The sequence below is a fragment of the Aquarana catesbeiana genome, linkage group LG06 (genome assembly GCF_042186555.1).
Source record: "Aquarana catesbeiana isolate 2022-GZ linkage group LG06, ASM4218655v1, whole genome shotgun sequence".
NCBI lineage: Eukaryota > Metazoa > Chordata > Amphibia > Anura > Ranidae > Aquarana > Aquarana catesbeiana.
The window spans coordinates 278,056,537-278,076,299 of NC_133329.1; positions in this window are offsets into that span (position 1 = coordinate 278,056,537).

Consider the following 19,763-nt stretch of genomic DNA (forward strand, 5'->3'; position numbering starts at 1 on the left):
TGGAAAATCCGATCGTTCTAAACGCGGTGACGTAAAACACGTACGTCGGGACTATAAACGGGGCAGTAGCCAATAGCTTTCATCTCTTTATTTATTCTGAGCATGCCTGGCACTTTGTCCGTTGGATTTGTGTACACACGATCGGAATTTCCGACAACGGATTTTGTTGTTGGAAAATTTTATATCCTGCTCTCAAACTTTGTGTGTCGGAGAATCCGATGGAAAATGTGTGATGGAGCCTACACACGGTCAGAATTTCCGACAACAAGGTCCTATCACACATTTTCCATCAGAAAATCCGACCGTGTGTACAGGGCATAAGGGTGTAAATTTTTGATTTCACTCTTCACTGCCTATCACAGTTTCGGAGGCCATGGAATGCTCAGGTGGCACAACCCCCCCCCCCCCCCCCCCAATGACCCCATTTTGGAAAGTAGACACCATAAGCTATTTGCTGAGAGGCATGGTGAGTATTTTGCAGCTCCCATTTGTTTTTGAAAATGAAGAAAGACCAGAGAATTTTTTTTTTTCAATTTTCAAAACTTTGTGACAAAAAGTGAGGTCTGTAAAATACTCACTATACCTCTTAGCAAATAGCTTGGGGTGTCTACTTTACAAAATGGGGTCATTTGGGGGGTTTGTGCCACCTGGGCATTCCATGGCCTCCGAAACTGTGATAGGCAGTGAAGAGTGAAATCAAAAATTTTAGAAAGCCTGAAGGCGGTGCTTGGTTTTCGGGGTCCCGTACGTGGCTAGGCTCCCAAAAAGTCTCACACATGTGGTATCCCCGTACTCAGTAGAAGCAACAGAATGTATTTTGGGGTGTAATTTCACATATTCCCATGGCATGTTTGAGCAATATATCATTTAGTGACAACTTTGTGCAAAAAAAAAAATAAATTTGTCTCTTTCCCCCAACTTGTGTCACAATATAAAATATTCCATGGACTTGACATGCCTCTCAGCAAATAGCTTGGGGTGTCTACTTTCCAAAATGGGGTCATTTGGGGGGGGGTTTGAACTGTCCTGGCATTTTATGCACAACATTTAGAAGCTTATGTCACACATAACCCACTCTTCTAACCACTCTTCTAACCACTTGAAGACAAAGCCCTTTCTGACACTTTTTGTTTACATGAAAAAATTATTTTTTTTTTTTGCAAGAAAATTACTTTGAACCCCCAAACATTATATATTTTTTTAAAGCAAATGCCCTACAGATTAAAATGGTGGGTGTTTCATTTTTTTTTTTTTTTTCACACAGTATTTGCGCAGCGATTTTTCAAACGCATTTTTTGGGAAAAAACACACTTTTTAAAATTTTAATGCACTAAAACACACTATATTGCCAAAATGTTTGATGAAATAAAAAAGATGATCTTGGGGCGTGGCCTGGACGGGACCCGAGATGGCTGCTTGAGGAGAAAGCTCCCGCACAGTGAGGATGAAAAGAAGCCGAACCTGGGGTATTTGAGACTTGTCTTACGATGGGAAAGTCAAACAGGAGCACCTCCACACCCCGCACACAGAAAGACCCCACACCGCAACTTAGCGGTAGTATCCCAGACATTTTCCGGACCCCTCCAGTCCGCACTACTAGAGGCGTCACAGGCCTCATCACAGGCCGCGCACGCTATACAGGCCGCATCCCCGGACTCGATTAGGAGCGCCACGGACCCGCTAATGGACAGCGGCGATCACACCGATCTGCACCCAAGCCTGCTAGACCTCCAAAGAGACCTCCAGAAGGTTGCTCTGGATATCAAACACACCATGATGTCAGCAATCTCAGATCTCAAAGAAGATATTCATGCTATAACCCACCGGATAAATGATGTGGAGGAGAATGCCAGACTGCAGGCCTCAGCTATCAGGCAAGTACAAAAAACGTACGATCTCCACTTGCCTCACATGTTTGAGCTACACAGACAGGTGAAAGACTTAGACAACAGGGGACGCAGGCATAACATTCGGGTGAGGGGGGTCCCGGAAGGGTTTAACCAGGCCGCACTTCCCCAAACAGTCAGCACCATTTTTAATGACTTACTCGACCGCCCGGCAGACTCCCCAATAGAAATGGAGCGTATACACCGAGCCCTGCGTCCACCCCCCCGAGACAACGAACCACCCAGAGACATTATCTGCTGCATCGTTAATTTCCCCCTTAAAGAGGAAATCCTCAGGAAGGCGAGAGAAAAAGGACGCATAACCTTTAATGGAACTGAGGTGAAATTATTTCAGGACTTATCACAAATCACATTGCAGAATAGACGCACCCTACGCCCCCTACTGGATGTGCTTCGTTCTCGCAACATCCAATACAGATGGAAATTCCCCTTCTGTCTTTCTGCATCAACCAGAGGCCGTACAGCCTTGTTAAGAACCCCGGAAGACCTACCTAATTTTTGCGAGCAGCTGGACATCCCACTGGTGGATATCCCTGACTGGCACTCATTCTATTTCCCCACGGAGCCGTGGAAGCCAGTATCTACTAATTCTTCCCCCAAAGCTCAAAGACATCACTCGAGACACTGCAGGTTGGATCCTACCTCCCCTGGAGACCGCCTATCACGCCGAGACATGCCTGTACACAGCCCTGGGCAACATGACACCCCACGACGGAATCTTCCGTTGGCATGATAACCGCCTGAACACTCTATCCACGCATATACGGGCAGCACTAACTTTCCTTTTTTTTCCCAGCACCGATCTAGCCCTATTTCATAGAAATTGACTTTCAGGTATCGCACCCCACAGACGCCAATGAAGAACGTCGAAGCTTACAGGGACTTTTCACCTTTTACCTTCTACAGGAAGAAGAAGAAGCCTTACATGGACTTATGTTTAGGTAACCTATTCAGCCTATTTCCAGGTATTGTTTACCAGCACACATACACATGCTTATGGAGATATTATTATTATTATTCTCTATCTCACTTTGGCCACCCTCTTGGAACGTGGATATCCACTCTCGTGGAGAACCCATATGGTCATAGAGGATCACCAAACCAATCCCATCTACTTTGTATTTCACTAACCCAGACTAGGTGTACTCCAAGACACCCGTTTACAGATAAACCTAGCTAACTGGTCCACTTTACTCACGAGCCTGAAAGACCTGCTTCCAAAGAAACTTGTCTTTTGCTCTAGGAACCAATTCAAAACCCTGTAGTGATAACATAACCTCTATTGGGTTAATATAAAGCTAATCCCATAGTCAAACCAGTCTGTTCTTCTTCTCAAAGAATAACTATAATGGAGTCTTGGGGTACACTCATAAAATGTCTCATATAATGTTTTAGTGCGGTGCTGATGTACGCTACCCCTACTTCCATAACGTAATCTAGACCCGCTGGAGACTACATCGTGCTGCCCGGACTGTTACTGTTACGGTTATAGTTACTGTTATTGTTAGGTTTAGATCTATGTTTATGTTTTTGCTTTCTCTCAGTTCAATTTGGTACTGTTAACATTGACCCAAGTCCTTATTCATTATTATAGTGCCCAAGATCCGTCCACCTTAGATACAGTGGCCTGCCCATATTCCATACCCCCTATTTAACTGCCATATGTTTTTTCGTCTCCTGAAACCTAGACTACTATAATTTTTGTACACCCCACCCAGCCGAGAAATACCTCTCCACTCGTCCTCACTAGTGCAACAGATCTCGTGCCCGCTCAACCCTACGTACACCACATAGCTGTCCGTTCGGACTTGAGCTACCAACCCAGAATTATTGCTAGGTGGATAGGCACGCCTACGACCACCTCCGGTAACTGACTCGCCCAGTTCATTAACTGGTGTCTTTTCCCGTCTCCCTCCCTTTTCCCCCCCGCTTCTTCTGGTCTACTCCATTTCCTCCCTCCCCCCTCGTTTCATACTACCCCCATCCAAACACCTCACCCCACCCCTTTATCTTTTTCCCTTCTCTTTTCTTTCCCTTTCTCTATTTCATACCTACTCTCTTTTTTTGTTTATTTTCTTAAGGGGCCGCCCCTCCGCCCTGCTCCCCGTCGTCAATCCTTGAGCTCCCCCGATCAGGCAAACAGTACTGGAGGACAGGCTAACATTCATTTAAACTTTTCTCATCTCCCGCAACACTAACACAATGCAGAAGAGTGCCACCAGCAACTATCAACTCTCACTCAAATGCCTGTCACTCAATGTAAGAGGCCTAAACCTCCCTGAAAAGAGATCTCAAGTTCTCTCAGAACTCACGAAACACAAAGCTCACTTCCTGTTACTGCAAGAGACACATTTCCGAACTAAAGCCATACCTAAACTGATGAACCATGTATACAAACAGGCCTTACACTCTACAAATCCATCTTCTAAGACAAAAGGAGTTTCTATACTTATCTCCAAACATGCAGACTTTCACTTATCTGACACACTGATTGACCAGGAAGGCAGATACATTTTCATCAAAGGCACGTATGCGTCCAAACCCATCACAATAGCGAATATATACTGCCCAAACGACCATCAAGTCTCTTTCCTCCGGAAAATCTGTGACTTACTCTCATCTTTCCAAACAGGCATTCTGATACTGGGAGGAGATTTCAATGTTCCACTGAACCCTTGCCTAGACACCTCTACTGGCACTTCCACACTCCCATTCCGAGCCTTAAAACAAATGAAACTCCAACTACAAAACCTCACCCTACACGACTCATGGCGCACTTTATATCCGACAGATAGAGATTACACGTACTTCTCTCCCCCACATCAGAAATATTCTAGAATTGATTATCTATTCCTATCCCAACCAGACCTCTCATATCTCTCACAAGCTACAATAGAAAACATGTTCCTATCTGACCACCACCCCATTACGATAACCCTTTCATTCCCAGAATCGCGAAAGACCACCAAAACTTGGAGATTGAACCCTTCTCTCCTAAAAGATCCTGAAACAATCCGGCAACTGAACGCCCAAATCTAACTGTACTTCCAGGAAAATTCAACCCCAGATGTCACTCCGGTGACGCTGTGGGAAGCACACAAGTGCATTTTAAGAGGTAAACTCATAGTCCTAGCCACGGCGGAAAAAAAGAGACACCAAGAGCAGATCAAAGTCCTTACCGCAACAATCCACAGACTCGAAACAACTCATAAAAAGTCCATCTCTCAATCCACACTACAAGCTCTCTCACAGGCAAGAGCATCTTTGCTAGACGAACTGGGGAAGCGCACTAGGCGAAGATACATTTTAGGTCAAAAAGTGTTTTATGAACATGGCAATAAAAGCGGGAGACTTCTCGCTCGCACAATCCAGGCAGCTAAAATATCCTCCACTATACACCACCTCCGCACTGCAAAAGGCACACTTCTCTCCAAAAATGAGGAAATAGCCAAACATTTCGAGGAGTTTTACTCTAAGTTGTACAACTTACCTCAAAATCCACCAGACTCTCCTTCCGCACATGACAGGTCCTCACAAATTCAAGAGTTCTTGACCCAATATTGCCCCAAGCCTATATCAACACAAAAAGCTAAGGAATTAGAGCTCCCCATGACCATAGAAGAACTCAACCTTGCCATTAAACAAACGAAGGCGGGCAAAAGCCCAGGCCCTGATGGCCTACCCCTCATATACTACAAAACTTTCCTAGAGACACTAGCACCCAAAATGTTGTCGGCCTTTAATTTTCTTTCAAACCCACTCGCCACATCTGGACACATGTTAGAAGCCCAGATAGCAGTGATACCCAAAGCAGACAAAGACCCAATGATAGTTTCTAATTATAGACCCATATCGCTGCTCAATGTAGACATTAAATTGTATGCCAAAATTATAGCCAATAGACTATTATCCCTGATTCCAGACCTAATTCTACCCGATCAAGTAGGCTTTATCCCGGGCAGAGAGGCAAGAGACAATACCATTCGCACCCTGAACCTACACCACTGGCTTACTACATCCAATATAAAGGGATTTCTCTTATCCCTGGATGCTGAGAAGGCGTTCCACAGGGTGGCCTGGGACTACATGCAAGAGGTACTCAAAGGGATTGGCCTCCTACCACGCATGTTTGCACACATTAGTGCCCTATATACTACTCCAACAGCAAGAGTTAAAGCAAATGGCCTCCTGTCGAACGCCTTCCGTATCAGCAACGGTACCCGTCAAGGTTGCCCTCTCCCCCCCCCTAATTTTTGTCCTGTCTCTTGAACCCCTTCTCAACAGAATAAGAGCCAACCCTGATATTCAGGGTATCCCCATAAACCGCAGGGAATTTAAGGTTGCCGCTTTTGCAGACGACATCCTATTATCACTGCAATCACCTCGCACATCCCTTCCCAATCTGTTGAAAGATATTAGCCACTTTGGAACATTGTCCAATTTTAAAATTAACTACTCTAAATCCCAGGCCCTTAATGTCTCTCTCCCACCATCAGAAGTTACTCACTGCCAAGCTTCGTTCCCATTTCAGTGGGAAAATGACTATATTACCTACCTAGGCATTAGAATCCCCCGACATCTAACAGAGCTCTATGATCGCAACTTTCTCAATGCCTTGGCGAAAATCCAAACAGACCTTCAAAACTGGAATACCCTGAATGTTTCTTGGTTTGGTCGCTCGGCATTGATAAAGATGATAATCCTTCCCCGTCTTCTGTATCTCATGCAAACGATCCCAATCCACCTGCCCCCATCTTTCTTTTTGGCCTATAAAAAAGCCTGTTCAAAATTTATCTGGAGAAGCGGTCCCCCCCGCATCAAATATATGAAGCTGACATGCTCCAAAACGAAAGGGGGGATTGCTTTGCCAGATCTACATAAGTATTACTTAGCTTGCCATCTCTCTAGAGTGGTTAACTGGAAAACCCATAAGCTAAGCAAACTATGGACCATTTTGGAAAATGCCTCTAGTACTTTACCCTTGCACACCCTAACATGGGTTCCAATGCAACACTACCCCCACGCTGTTAAAGCACACCCGCTTATATATCCATCATTGCGAGCTTTCTCCACAGCAAGGAACTTATACCACATAGTCGCAACACCAGGACCGTTGACCCCTCTTCGGGCCAACCCTGAATTTCCTCCTGGAGAATCAAACTCTTTCCTAACACAAGAGTGGCCACACGACGATATCTATACTCGTCACTTTTTTGTTGATGGGAGGTTACGTACATATAACAAATTAAAATCCATCTCACGCACAAAAGAGTTCCCCTTTTGGTCTTACAGACAGCTAAGACACTTTTTCACATCGACCAACACAAACGACCTCTGGACAAGACCACTTACCCCGTTCGAAACAATGTACTCTCAGTCCATTCCACAAGGACACTTAATTTCCATGATTTATTCCTTCCTCCAAGATGACCCGCTTCGCCCACAGACGGAAACCTCACGACTATCCTGGGGGAAAGACCTACAAATCAATTTTTCTGATGACGACTGGGAATCTATCCTTACATATGCTCATAAAGGGTCTATGAATGTAGCAATTCAAGAGAACGGGTACAAAATTGCCACAAAATGGTATAGAACTCCCGCTCGATTACATCACTTTTCGCCCTCCATCCCCAACATCTGCTGGAGATGCAATAAGGCAATAGGAAATATGTTACACATCTGGTGGGAATGCCCATTAATTCAACCATTTTGGAAAGAGGTTCACTCTGTTATTACACAGGTAACAACCTATTCTTTAGACTTTAACCCGGCCCAATATCTCCTCCATCATTCAACCTTGTCCAAAAAAGTTTACCACAAATCACTTGCAATGCACATGGTAAACGCCGCTAGAATGTGTATTCCCGCACACTGGCGCTCAATTAATCCCCCGACCATTACAGAATGGTTAACCAGGGTTGCAAAGATCGAGGAGATGGAAGAACTGATTCACATATCCCAAGACCGTATCCAAAAATTTACTGCCATATGGGCTTGTTGGTCCCATTTTAAAACCACTGATTACTATAAATCTTTCTTTCCGTCCTAAACACCCTCTCTTTTATAGCCTAATACCCATGACCTCCATGACCCGAAGGGGCGCTCGTGGGGCCTGGACTGAGGGGCGGTCCCCCCTCTCTCTCTCTCCATCTGCCTTCCTCGCCTTATCTATTATCTTTTCTTCCCTTCTTCCCCTATACCTTCCCTCTAACCTCTGTCTCTTTGTTTTAACAATCCCTCCCTACCCATCCTTTTATTTTTTATTTTCTGAATTTGGGGTCACGCTCCACGCATGATCGTCATAACGTGCAAAATCCCCCACTAACAGACACTCAAACTTGTATCCTTATATGTAATTTACTCAAGGAACAGGACGGACATTGGACCTTTCTGTACCAGAGACACTGGAACATTTTTATTACAGTATTAGCAACAATGGTACAGTTCTTGCTATCAAGTTTGCCCCCTCTTGTGTGTATACTTCAATAATTACATATGCACTTTGTAAATCCAAACGTGTTATAACAATAACCATTATGATGTATCACTGTCCAATGAGTGTACTGTATGATTCTTTTTGATACTCTTTCGATGTATTGTACTTGCTATCTTATTCCTTTTTCAATAAAATCTTTTTTGTGGAAAAAAAAAAAGATGATCTTAGGCCGAGTACATGGATACCAAACGTGACATGCTTTAAAATTGCGCACAAACGTGCAGTGGCAACAAAATAAATACATTTTTAAAAGCCTTTAAAAGCCTTTTACAGGTTACCACTTTAGATTTACAGAGGAGGTCTACTGCTAAAATTACTGCCCTGACCTTCACGGTGATACCTCACATGCATGGTGCAATTGCTGTTTAGATTTGACGCCAGACCGACGCTTGCGTTCGCCTTAGCACGAGAGCAGGGGGGGACAGGGGTGCTTTTATTTATTTTTTTGCTTTATCTTATTTTTAAACTGTTCCTTTCATTTTCATTTTTTTTTTTTTTTTAATCATTTTTATTGTTATCTCAGGGAATGTAAATATCCTCTATGATAGCAATAGGTAGTGACAGATTAGACCCTAGATCTCTCCTCTGCCCTCAAAGCATCTGACCACACCAAGATCGGTGTGATTAAATTTTTCCCAATTTCCCAATGGCGCTGTTTATATCCGGCGAAATCTAAGTCATAAAATGCTCGTAGCTTCCGGTTTCTTAGGCCATAGAAATGTTTGGAGCCACTCTGGTCTCTGATCAGCTCTATGGCCAGCTTGCTGAATCACCGGCTGCATTCTCAGGTTCCCTGTTGAGACAGGAGAGCCAGAGAAATACACGGAAGACGGTAGGGGGGGGCATTCCCTCCCACTGCTTGTAAAAGCAGTCTAGAGGCTAATTAGCCACTAGGATTGCATTTACATGAAAGCCGACCGCTGGATGAAAAGAATGATACCAAGATGATACCTAAACCTGCAGGAATCATTCTGGTATAACCACTCAAAGTCGTGAATGGCATACCTGAAGAAAAAAAATGGTTAACAATAAAACACAGTAAATGGTAAAGTATAAAAAATTGCATACCTGAAAAGCAAACATGATAAAACATAATAACAATAAAACATTGCAGAATAGAATACAGTAAAAAAGAGCAGAACAATAGAGAGAGAATAGAGAGAGAGAGAACAATAAAACGACAACTATTTTTTTTTAATATTATTTATTTATTTTTTTACACTTTTTTTTTTTGTTACTGTAACTTTTATAACTGTAACCGGTTCCAGGTTCGGGTCTCTCAAAATGCGATGGCATCTTGGGAGACCCTGTGAAAGTGTGCCTAGTCTGTGCAATGCTGTACCCTACGCTAATACTCAACTAGTGAATGGTAGCGTTCAAAACATTCACCAATGCAAAGACCAGGATTGTCAGGACAGGAGGGACAATAATAGCGGGTGTCACGTCTATATCCGCGCTTGCTGCAGACGCGACATCTTTTTTGGGGGGTTCATTGGGTAGGGGTACTCGGGAGGACATAAAGAAAATGCCTCTCATGCAGCCGACTGCATTTGGTTGGGGATGTGAATGGGGGAAGTACGGGTGCTGCAGAAGCGGTGGGTTCCCAATTAGGATTGGCAAATGCAGCAGGAAGGGCACTATGGGTACGACGGGCCTGTGTTTGTCTTCTTCTTGGTGGCAACGCGACACAACTTGTGCTTGCCACCTCACCAGCTTGAACTGCACTTATGGGACTCGCCACGTCACCAAGTGTTACTGCAGTGCTGGTTTGACTACAACCGGGGTGTACTAGGCCGCTGGTGCTTGCCAGTTCACCAAAACGCTACCAAAAAAACTGTTAGCGATCGCAGGGATCAGGCCTGACTCTGCAAACGCTGCAGTTATGCGTTTAGTGTTTTGTAAGTGACAGTGATCGATCGATATTGCACTTGGGTGGGCTGGGCTGGGCCGGGCGGAGGGGCAAAATGCAGGTGCTATCCGGTATCTGGGCTGATCCCGCTAACACTGTGTTTTTGGGAACCCTAAACTGCTGGGGACGCTAGTATAGATCTGATCGGATCAGATATTGACCCGTTCAGATACTATACCACTAAGGGAGGTGTACGGTGCATGCGTGGGTGTTAGCAGTACTGGCACTAACCTGACACTGCCTGGGGTTGGTGCTTGCCAGTTCACCAAAATGCTACCAAAAAACTGTTAGCGATCGCAGGGATCAGGTCTGACTCTGCGAACTCTGCAGTTATGCGTTTAGTGTTTTGTAAGTGACAGTGATCGATCGATACTGCACTTGGGTGGGCTGGGCGGAGGGGCAAAATGCAGGTGCTAGCAGGTACCTGGGCTGATCCCGCTAACACTGCGTTTTTGGGAACCCTAAACTGCAGGGGACGCTAGTATAGATCTGATCGGATCAGATATTGATCCGTTCAGATACTATACCACTAAGGGAGGTGTACGGTGCGTGTGTGGGTGTTAGCGGTACTGGCGCTAATCTGACGCTGCCTGGGGTGACGCATATCACCACCGGACGATCAGGGGGCTACACCTTTATTCGGTAATAAACGACGGGTGCCCTGACACTATAAAAAATAAACAAACTAACCAGCGTCACCCGTAACGGTTATACGGTGATCAGTGGTGAAAGGGTTAACTAGGGGGCAATCAAGGGGTTAAAACATTTATTAGGTAGTATATGGGGGTCCCTGACGCTATAAAACGCTGACGGCGAACCTAAATATTTACCTCCCTAACTAGCGTCACCAGCGACACTAATACAGCGATCAGAAAAATGATCGCTTAGCGACACTGGCGACAGGGGGTGATCAAGGGGTTAAAACTTTATTAGGGGGTGTTAGGGGGGTACCCTAGACCTAAAGGGGGCTAACACTAACTGCCCTACCACACTAACTGTCACAAACTGACACCATGCAGTAATCAGAAAAAAAAAAAAATTGCTTGGTGTCAGTGTGACGGGGGGGGGGGGGGGGGTAAAGGGGGGGTGTATTGTGTGCCTGGCATGTTCTACTGTATGTGTTTTACACTCACATTGCAGTCTTCTCTCCTCGGCGTCGGAACGGAAAATGCCGAGCCGAGGAGAGATGACATAATTTCCTCTGCCTCTGTGTACTATACAGAGGCAGGGGAATGATCTCATTGGCTGGGAGCGATCGCGAGGGGGGGGGGCCACGAGTGGATGGCCTCCCCCTCATCTCTGAATGCTTCCAGACCAAAGCCGACCGTCTCGGGCACCGGGTGGGTCCAATTGGACCCCCCGCCCACGGGAAGGCAATCACGTACCAGGTACGTGATTTTGCCTGCCCATGCCATTCTGCCGCAGTATATCTGCGTGAGGCGGTCGGCAACTGGTTAAAGATACCAAACTGATTTTATTTTTTTCTGTTTTAGTGGTGGTATATATTAAATAACGTTCTACAAAAGCTCCAGAAGAAGAACCATTTGTGGTGAAACATGTAGAGGCAATCACACTTTTGTACCTTGATCATTTGGGTTGATATGGCCTGAATTTTACAAATTGTTTTATAATAACTATGTAATAAAAAATTCTATATATTTTTTTGGAACTATTGTTTTTGATTGATTTTTCTGCACCTTAAAACTCCAATTCTGTGCTCTTTGGGTATATACTGTCTTGTCATATTTTAAGGAGGTGGTGCATTTATTAGCGTCTCCCAGCTCCAATATCACTTTGATAAACGTGTAAAATCAACACTCCAAAATAAGATTTCAGATATATAAAATATACACCAAAAAGATTAAAATGATTGTAAAGTTTTCCTTTTTTTTTTTCTTTTTCTAAAAATAACAAACATGTTATACTTACCTTCCCTGTGCAGTGGATTTGCACAGAGCAGCCCAGATCCTCCTCTTCTCAGGTCCCTCTTTAGCTCTCATGGCCCCTCCCTCCTGTCATGTGTCCCCACAGCAAGCAGCTTGCTCCCATTCAAACACGGAGCCCTGGTTCGGCCCTGCCCCCTCTCTGCATTAAGATAAAAAAAAAAAAAAAAAAAAACCTTCTGACTTTACAACCACTTTAATTGATACATTATTTCATGAGAAAGGATATATTGCACTATATCGCATTTTTAGGCATAAATTATATTTAGGATGAACGCAAAACTCTTTGAAATAGTATCAGAGTTCACACAAAGTGCATACTGATGTACCAAGAAGAGACCTCTTCAATATCTGTATGTGCTGGTAAGGAAGTGAACATAAACGCCATTAAACACCTTTAATGAACATACTATAATTCAAATGCTCCTTGAGTGCTCCTCTCCTCCTCCTCCTCCTTCTTCTGTGGCCAGCAGTAAAGGAAAGAAAAGAGACAGCTGCTTCAAAGCATGTTGTCATGGTAACACGGACACTTAGTGTAACCCGGAAGTATTGCGTCTCTGCTGCCTGGAGCCTGTTCTGTTTCTTGGTTTCATCCCTGCACAGAGCCTACTGTCATCTCACTGCTCTGCCTGGATTTACCTGTCAGCACGGTAGTGTGCTTATACACACAGACTGATTACAGACATCAGCAGTCCTTTTGATCTCTATTCCTTTTCTTTACTGCTGGCCGCAGGAGGAGGAAACAGACATTCCAGGACCATTTGGATGGTCTTGGGACACACAGCTGTCAGACACGTAAGACTGCCGTTAAGGCAGCGCTCCAACTTAAAAGCAATGCTTCTCCATAAAAAAACATAATTAACTTTGCAGTTTGTGGCACAGTTCTTTAACTCATAACGCTCTGTACACTACGGATAACAGTTCCTCAATACTCTTCATAACTCTTCACTCTGTTTTGTGAAGCCTTTCGGAGCTGGTACTGCTGAGCTTTTACCATACTCCAGAGGCCCAGTAACCCATTATTTAATTCCCAGTGACATTTATCCATATATTGCACTTGCATAACAGGAAGCATGCTCTTGTACAACACCATGCTAATTATATCCCAAGGCCTCACTCTGTCTTCCATGACTTCCATATTTGGTCCCTTGGAAGCCCTGTGGCACAATGTCAGATCCACTAGTGGGGTTCTGGTGGCTAGGGAAGGAGCCTAAGAACATAAGCTCCTTCATTGCCAAGGCCCTCCACTACCCATGGCAAGTCACACCACTTCACGACTAACTGGCTGCTTATGCACTTCACTAGGGATGAGCTGAACACCCCCCGGTTCGGTTTGCATCCAGAATATGCGAACTGACTGAAAGTTCACGCGAACATTCGAGCACCGTTAAAGTCTATGGGACTGTTCAGAAGATTTCACCTCACTTTCTGTCCCAATGACAATTGGATTTTGAAAATTTGGGTTTTTTAGGGAAACAAGGATTGGTGATAAAAAGCATCAGTGGAGACACATTTTTCCCATATTAACTCTTACAGGAGAGAATTTCCCTTCCTAGGGGTAGATTTCCTCTCAATTCCTGTTGTCTCTCTCTGTTTGCAAGTAGGAGTCGTTTGTAAGTCGGATGTTTGAAAGTAGGGGACCGCCTGTATATACTATATGGCCTGCCCTATATACTCTGCAGAAATTTGGGCCTTAGGTGTTGGTGGTACCAGAACACTGTAAGCCCTCACAGTTATTCTTGGTGGGTGCTGGAACAGTCCCTGCTGTGAAATATTATATCAAGAATTGTAATTACATGCCCCTGTTGAACAGGGTCAGAAAAATTGGGCCTTTGGGGGTGTGGGGGTGTTGCCACAACACTGTAAGCCCTCACAGTTACTCTTGGTGGGCGCAGGAGCGGGCTCTGCTGTGAAATATTAGATCAAAAATTGTAATTTCACTCCCCTGTTAAACAGGGGAAGAAAAATTGGGTCTTAGGCAGTGGTGGTGCCACAACACTGTAACCCCTCACAGATTCTGTTGTTGAGCACAGGAATGAGCCCTGTTGTGAAATATTAGATCAAAAATTGTAATTACATGCCCCTGTTAAACAGGGGTAGAAAAACTGGGCCTTAGGTGTCGGCGGTGGTGCCACAACACTGCAACACCTCACAGATACTCTAGTTGAGTGCAGGAACGAGCCCTGCTGCAAAATATTACATCAAAAATTGTAATTACGTGTCCCTGTTAAACAGGGGCAGAAAAATTGGGCCTTAGGCACTGGTGCTGGTGCCACAACACTGCACCCCTCACAGATACTCTAGCTGAGCACAGGAATGAGCCCCGCTGCAAAATATTACAGCAAAAATTGTAATTACACGCCCCTGTTAAACAGGGGCATCAAAATTGGGCACTAGTGGTGGTGCCCAGAACCAAAAATGTTCTTAGAGGCTATCAACATGAACATTGAGGAGGAATAGGATAGTCACTCAGCATAACAGGATAGTCACTCATCCTCAGCATAGGCAGTCTTCAAAGGATCTCACATTCATAAAAAAATAATCGGTTACATCAGCATCAGGTGCTTGGTAGCTGGTGATCAAAGACTGATTCATTTTTAAGCAGGTGAGCCGATCAACAGAGTCTGTGGACAGGCGCACTCTGTGATCGGTTACAAAGCCTCCAGCAGCAACTGCTGAAAGGGATGGATGTAGGACAGGCCAGTAGCTCAATTGCATACTGTGCAAGCTCTGGCCAGTGATCCATCCTCAAGACCCAGTAACCCAGTGGATTTTCGGTTGGAAAGGTCTCCAAGTCTGATCTTGCCCCAAGGTATTCCTGCACCATGTAAAACAGATGCTGGCAATGGTTGCTGGAACCGATCAGACCTTGCGGCTGCGGACTAAAAAATTGTCAGAATGCATCGGTCAGACGGCCACCTTCTCCACCGCTCCTTCTGTGACTGACTGAAGCCTCAGCAACACGTTGTCCAGGAGGACCAGGAAATTTCAACCTCCCAGGCTCTGGAAACGCATTGCACAAACCTTTCTGCAAGGCCTCCCGAAGATGTTTCATCCTCCTGTAGGGATGAGCCGAACACCCCCCGGTTCGGTTCGCACCAGAACCTGCGAACGGACCGAAAGTTCGCACGAATGTTAGAACCCCATTGACGTCTATGGGACTCGAACGTTCGAAATCAAAAGTGCTCATTTTAAAGGCTAATTTGCATGGTATTGTCCTAAAAAGGGTTTGGGGACCCGGGTCCTACCCCAGGGGACATGTATCAATGCAAAAAAAACTTTTAAAAACGGCCGTTTTTTCGGGAGCAGTGATTTTAATGATGCTTAAAGTAAAAAAAAAAAAGTGAAATATTCCTTTAAATATCGTACCTGAGGGGTGTCTATAGTATGCCTGTAAAGTGACGCGTGTTTCCCGTGTTTAGAATAGTCCCTGCACCAAATGTCATTTTTAAAGGAAAAAATCTCATTTAAAACTGCTTGCGGGTTTAATGTAATGTCGGGTCCTGGCAATATGGATGAAAATCAGTGAGACAAACGGCATGGGTACCCCCCAGTACATTACCAGGCCCTTTGGGTCTTGTATGGATATTAAGGGGAACCCCGCACCCAAATTAAAATAAGGAAAGGTGTGGGGCCACCAGGCCCTATATACTCTGAACAACAGTATACAGGCTGTAGGTTTGTTGTTAAGTAGAATCTCTTTGTAATTTTGAACGGGTACATTTTTAACGTGTTTAGCTCCAGCCAAAAAATCTTTTTTAAGCTTTTTGGAAAACATAGGGAAGGGTTATCACCCCTGTGACATTTGTTTTGCTGTCTTTCCTCCTCTTCAGAAGATTTCACCTCACTTTTTGTCCCAATGGATTGGAAAGCATCAGTGGAAAGGAGAAATGTTTTTCCCATATTAACTCTTACAGGAGAGAATTTCCCTTCCTAGGGGTAGATTTATTCTCACTTCCTGTTGTCTCCTTCCGTTTGCAAGTAGGAGTCATTTGTAAGTTAGTTGTTTGAAAGTAGGGTCCTGCCCTATATACTCAGCAGAAATTTGGGCCTTAGGTGTTGCTGTGGCCACAACACTGTAAGCCCTCACAGGGCTCTGCTGTGAAATATTAGATCAAGAATTGTAATTACATGCCCCTGTTGAACAGGAGCTGAAAAATTAGGCCTTAGGCACTGGTGCTGGTGCCACAACACTGCAACCCCTCACAGACACTCTAGTTGGAATGCAGGAACGAGCCCTGCTGCAAAGTATTGCATCAAAAATTGTAATTACACGCCCCTGTTAAACAAGGGCTGAAAAATTGGGCCTTAGGCACTGGTGCTGGTGCCACAACACTGCAACCCCTCACAGACACCCTAGTTGGAATGCAGGAACGAGCCCTGCTGCAAAGTATTACATCAAAAATCGTAATTACACGCCCCCGTTAAACAGGGGCTGAAAAATTGTGCCTTAGGCACTGGTGGTGGCACCCAGAACCAAAAATGTTCTTACAAGCTATCAGCGTGATGATTGAGGAGGAAGAGGATAATTACTCAGGGATAGTCACTCAGCATCAGCATAGGCAGTCTTTGAAAGGATCTGAGATTTAAAAAAAATTATTCGGTTACATCAGCATCAGGTGCTTGGTAGCTGGTGGTGATCCAAGACTCATTCATTTTTATGAAGGTCAGTCGATCGACCGAGTCAGTGGACAGACGCACCCTGTGATCGGTTACCACGCCTCCAGCAGCACTGAATGTGCGTTCCGAAAGAACGCTGGATGCAGGACAGGCCAGTAGCTCAATTGCATACTGTGCAAGCTCTGGCCAGTGATCCATCCTCAAGACCCAGTAACCCAGAGGATTTTCGGTGGGAAAGGTGTCCAAGTCAGATCTTGCCCCTAGGTATTCCTGCACCATGTAAAACAGACGCTGGCGATGGTTGCTGGAACCGATCATACCTTGGGGCTGCGGACCAAAAAATTGTCTGAACGCATCGGTCAGACGGCCACCTTCTCCACCGCTCCTTCTTTGACTGACCGAAGCCTCAGCAACACGTTGTCCAGAAACAGGAGTTTGTAACCTCCCAGTCTCTGGGAACGCGTTGCACAGACCTTTCTGCAAGGCCTCCCGAAGATGTTTCATCCTCTGCTCCCTCTGCGATGGCAAGATAAGGTCCGCAACCTTACCCTTGTAACGTGGATCAAGGAGGGTTGCCAGCCAGTATTGTCCTTCTCCTTGATACCACGAATACGAGGATCCTTACGCAGGCTTTGCAGGATCAGGGAGGCCATGCAGCGTAGGTTTGCTGAGGCATTCGGTCCGGAGTCCTCTGGGTCACTAAGGACGACATGGTCCGCAGCCACCTCCTCCCAGCCACGTACAAGTCCATGTGTTTCTTGGGACTGATCCCTTAAAGACTGCTGCTGATGCTGAGTGCCAGGCTCCACCTCCATACTGACACAATCTTCTTCCTCCTCCTCCTCCTCTTCCTCCTCGTCCTCTTCCTGTGTGATCGGCGGGCACGCAGGAACACTGTCTGGATAAAGGGGGCCTTGAGAGCTAAGGAAGTCCTCCTCTTCCTGCCTCTGTTCTGCCTCAAGTGCCCTGTCCATTATTCCACGCAGCGTGTGCTCCAACAGGTGGACAAGGGGGACAGTGTCACTGATGCATGCACTGTCACTGCTCACCATCCTCGTGGCCTCCTCAAATGGTGACAGGACAGTGCATGCATCCCTGATCATGGCCCACTGGCGTGGGGAAAAAAAAACAAGCTCCCCTGACCCTGTCCTGGTGCCATAGTCGCACAGGTACTCATTGATGGCCCTCTGCTGCGTGTGCAGCCGCTGCAGCATGGCCAACGTTGAGTTCCACCTGGTGGGCATGTCACAGATTAGGCGGTTCTTGGGCAGGTTAAACTCCTTTTGGAGGTCCGTCAGCCGAGCACTGGCATTATATGACCGGCGGAAATGCACACAGACTTTCCTGGCCTGCCTCAGGACATCCTGTAAGCCCGGGTACCTGCCCAAGAACCGCTGCACCACCAAGTTAAGGACGTGAGCCAAACAGGGCACATGGGTCATTTGTCCCTGTCGGAGAGCAGAGAGGAGGTTGGTGCCATTGTCGCAAACCACTATTCCTGCCTTAAGTTGGCGTGGCGTCAACCACCTCTGAACCTGCCCCTGCAGAGCTGACAGAACCTCTGCCCCAGTGTGGCTCCTGTCCCCCAAGCACACCAGCTCAAGCACCGCTTGGCATCTTTTGGCCTGCGTACTTGCGTAGCCCCTTGAACGACTACGGAGCACCGCTGGTTCCGAGGAAGAGGCCATGGAGGAAGAAGAAGAGGAGGGGGTGGAGGAGAGAGATGTGTCACAATCATTAGCATTTTGGAGGCGTGGTGGCGGAACAACCTCCAACACTACTGCACCTTGTCCTGCATCCTTCCCAGCTGCCAGCAGAGTCACCCAATGCGCCGTGAAACTCAGGTAACGTCCCTGTCCATGCCTGCTGGACCATGAGTCAGCGGTAATATGCACCTTACCGCTGACCGCCCTGTCCAGCGAGGCATGGACATTGCCTTCCACATGCTGGTAGAGAGCCGGAATCGCCTTCCGTGAGAAAAAGTGGCGTTTGGGTACCTGCCACTGAGGAACCGCACATTCCACAAACTCACGGAAGGGGGCAGAGTCTACCAACTGAAAAGGCAGCAGTTGAAGTGCTAGCAATTTTGCCAAGCTAGCATTCAACCGTTGGGCATGTGGATGGCTGGGAGCAAACTTCTTTCGGCGGTGCAGCAGCTGGGGCAGGGAAATTTGCCTGGTACAATCTGACGTCGGTGTACCAAAATCAGATTGCCCACAAGTACGTGGCTGTGACACACCTAATTCTACACCTTCATTCCTCTCAGTGCAGGTCTCAGAGAGGACTGAAGGTCTAGTGGGGTTGGAAATCTCAGCTGATGAGGAGCAAGCAGAGGTCCTCTTTGTTCTTTGGTGTGGGTCTTTTAGATACGCTTGCCAACGAACTGCATGGCAGGTCAACATATGTCTGGTCAAGCATGTGGTACCCAAGCGGGAGATGTTTTGGCCACGCGAGATACGCTTGAGACATATGTTGCAAATAGCAGCGGTGCGATCTGATGCACTCGTCTCAAAAAAGGCCCACACCAAAGAACTTTTTGAATAACGCGCAGAGACTGCAGCGCCCTGCACATGTGGAGCTTTGGGGTGTGATGCAGTCAATGTGCTGCCCTTAGGCTGGCCCCTGGAGGGCATCCTGCCTCGTTGGTGATGTGCCGCCTCCTCCTCCTCCTCCTCTCTCCTATCAGGCACCCACGTTGAGTCAGTGACCTCATCATCCCCTCCCTCCTCATCACTGGAGCAAACCTGGCAGTATGCTGCAGCAGGGGGAGCATGACTGCCAGATTGCTGTCCTTCTTGGGCACCCCCTCTGTCCGTGCTCGTGTTACTGCCTTCATCGAGCTCAGTATCATCATCAGAGCCTTCCAAACGCTGGGCATCCTCCTG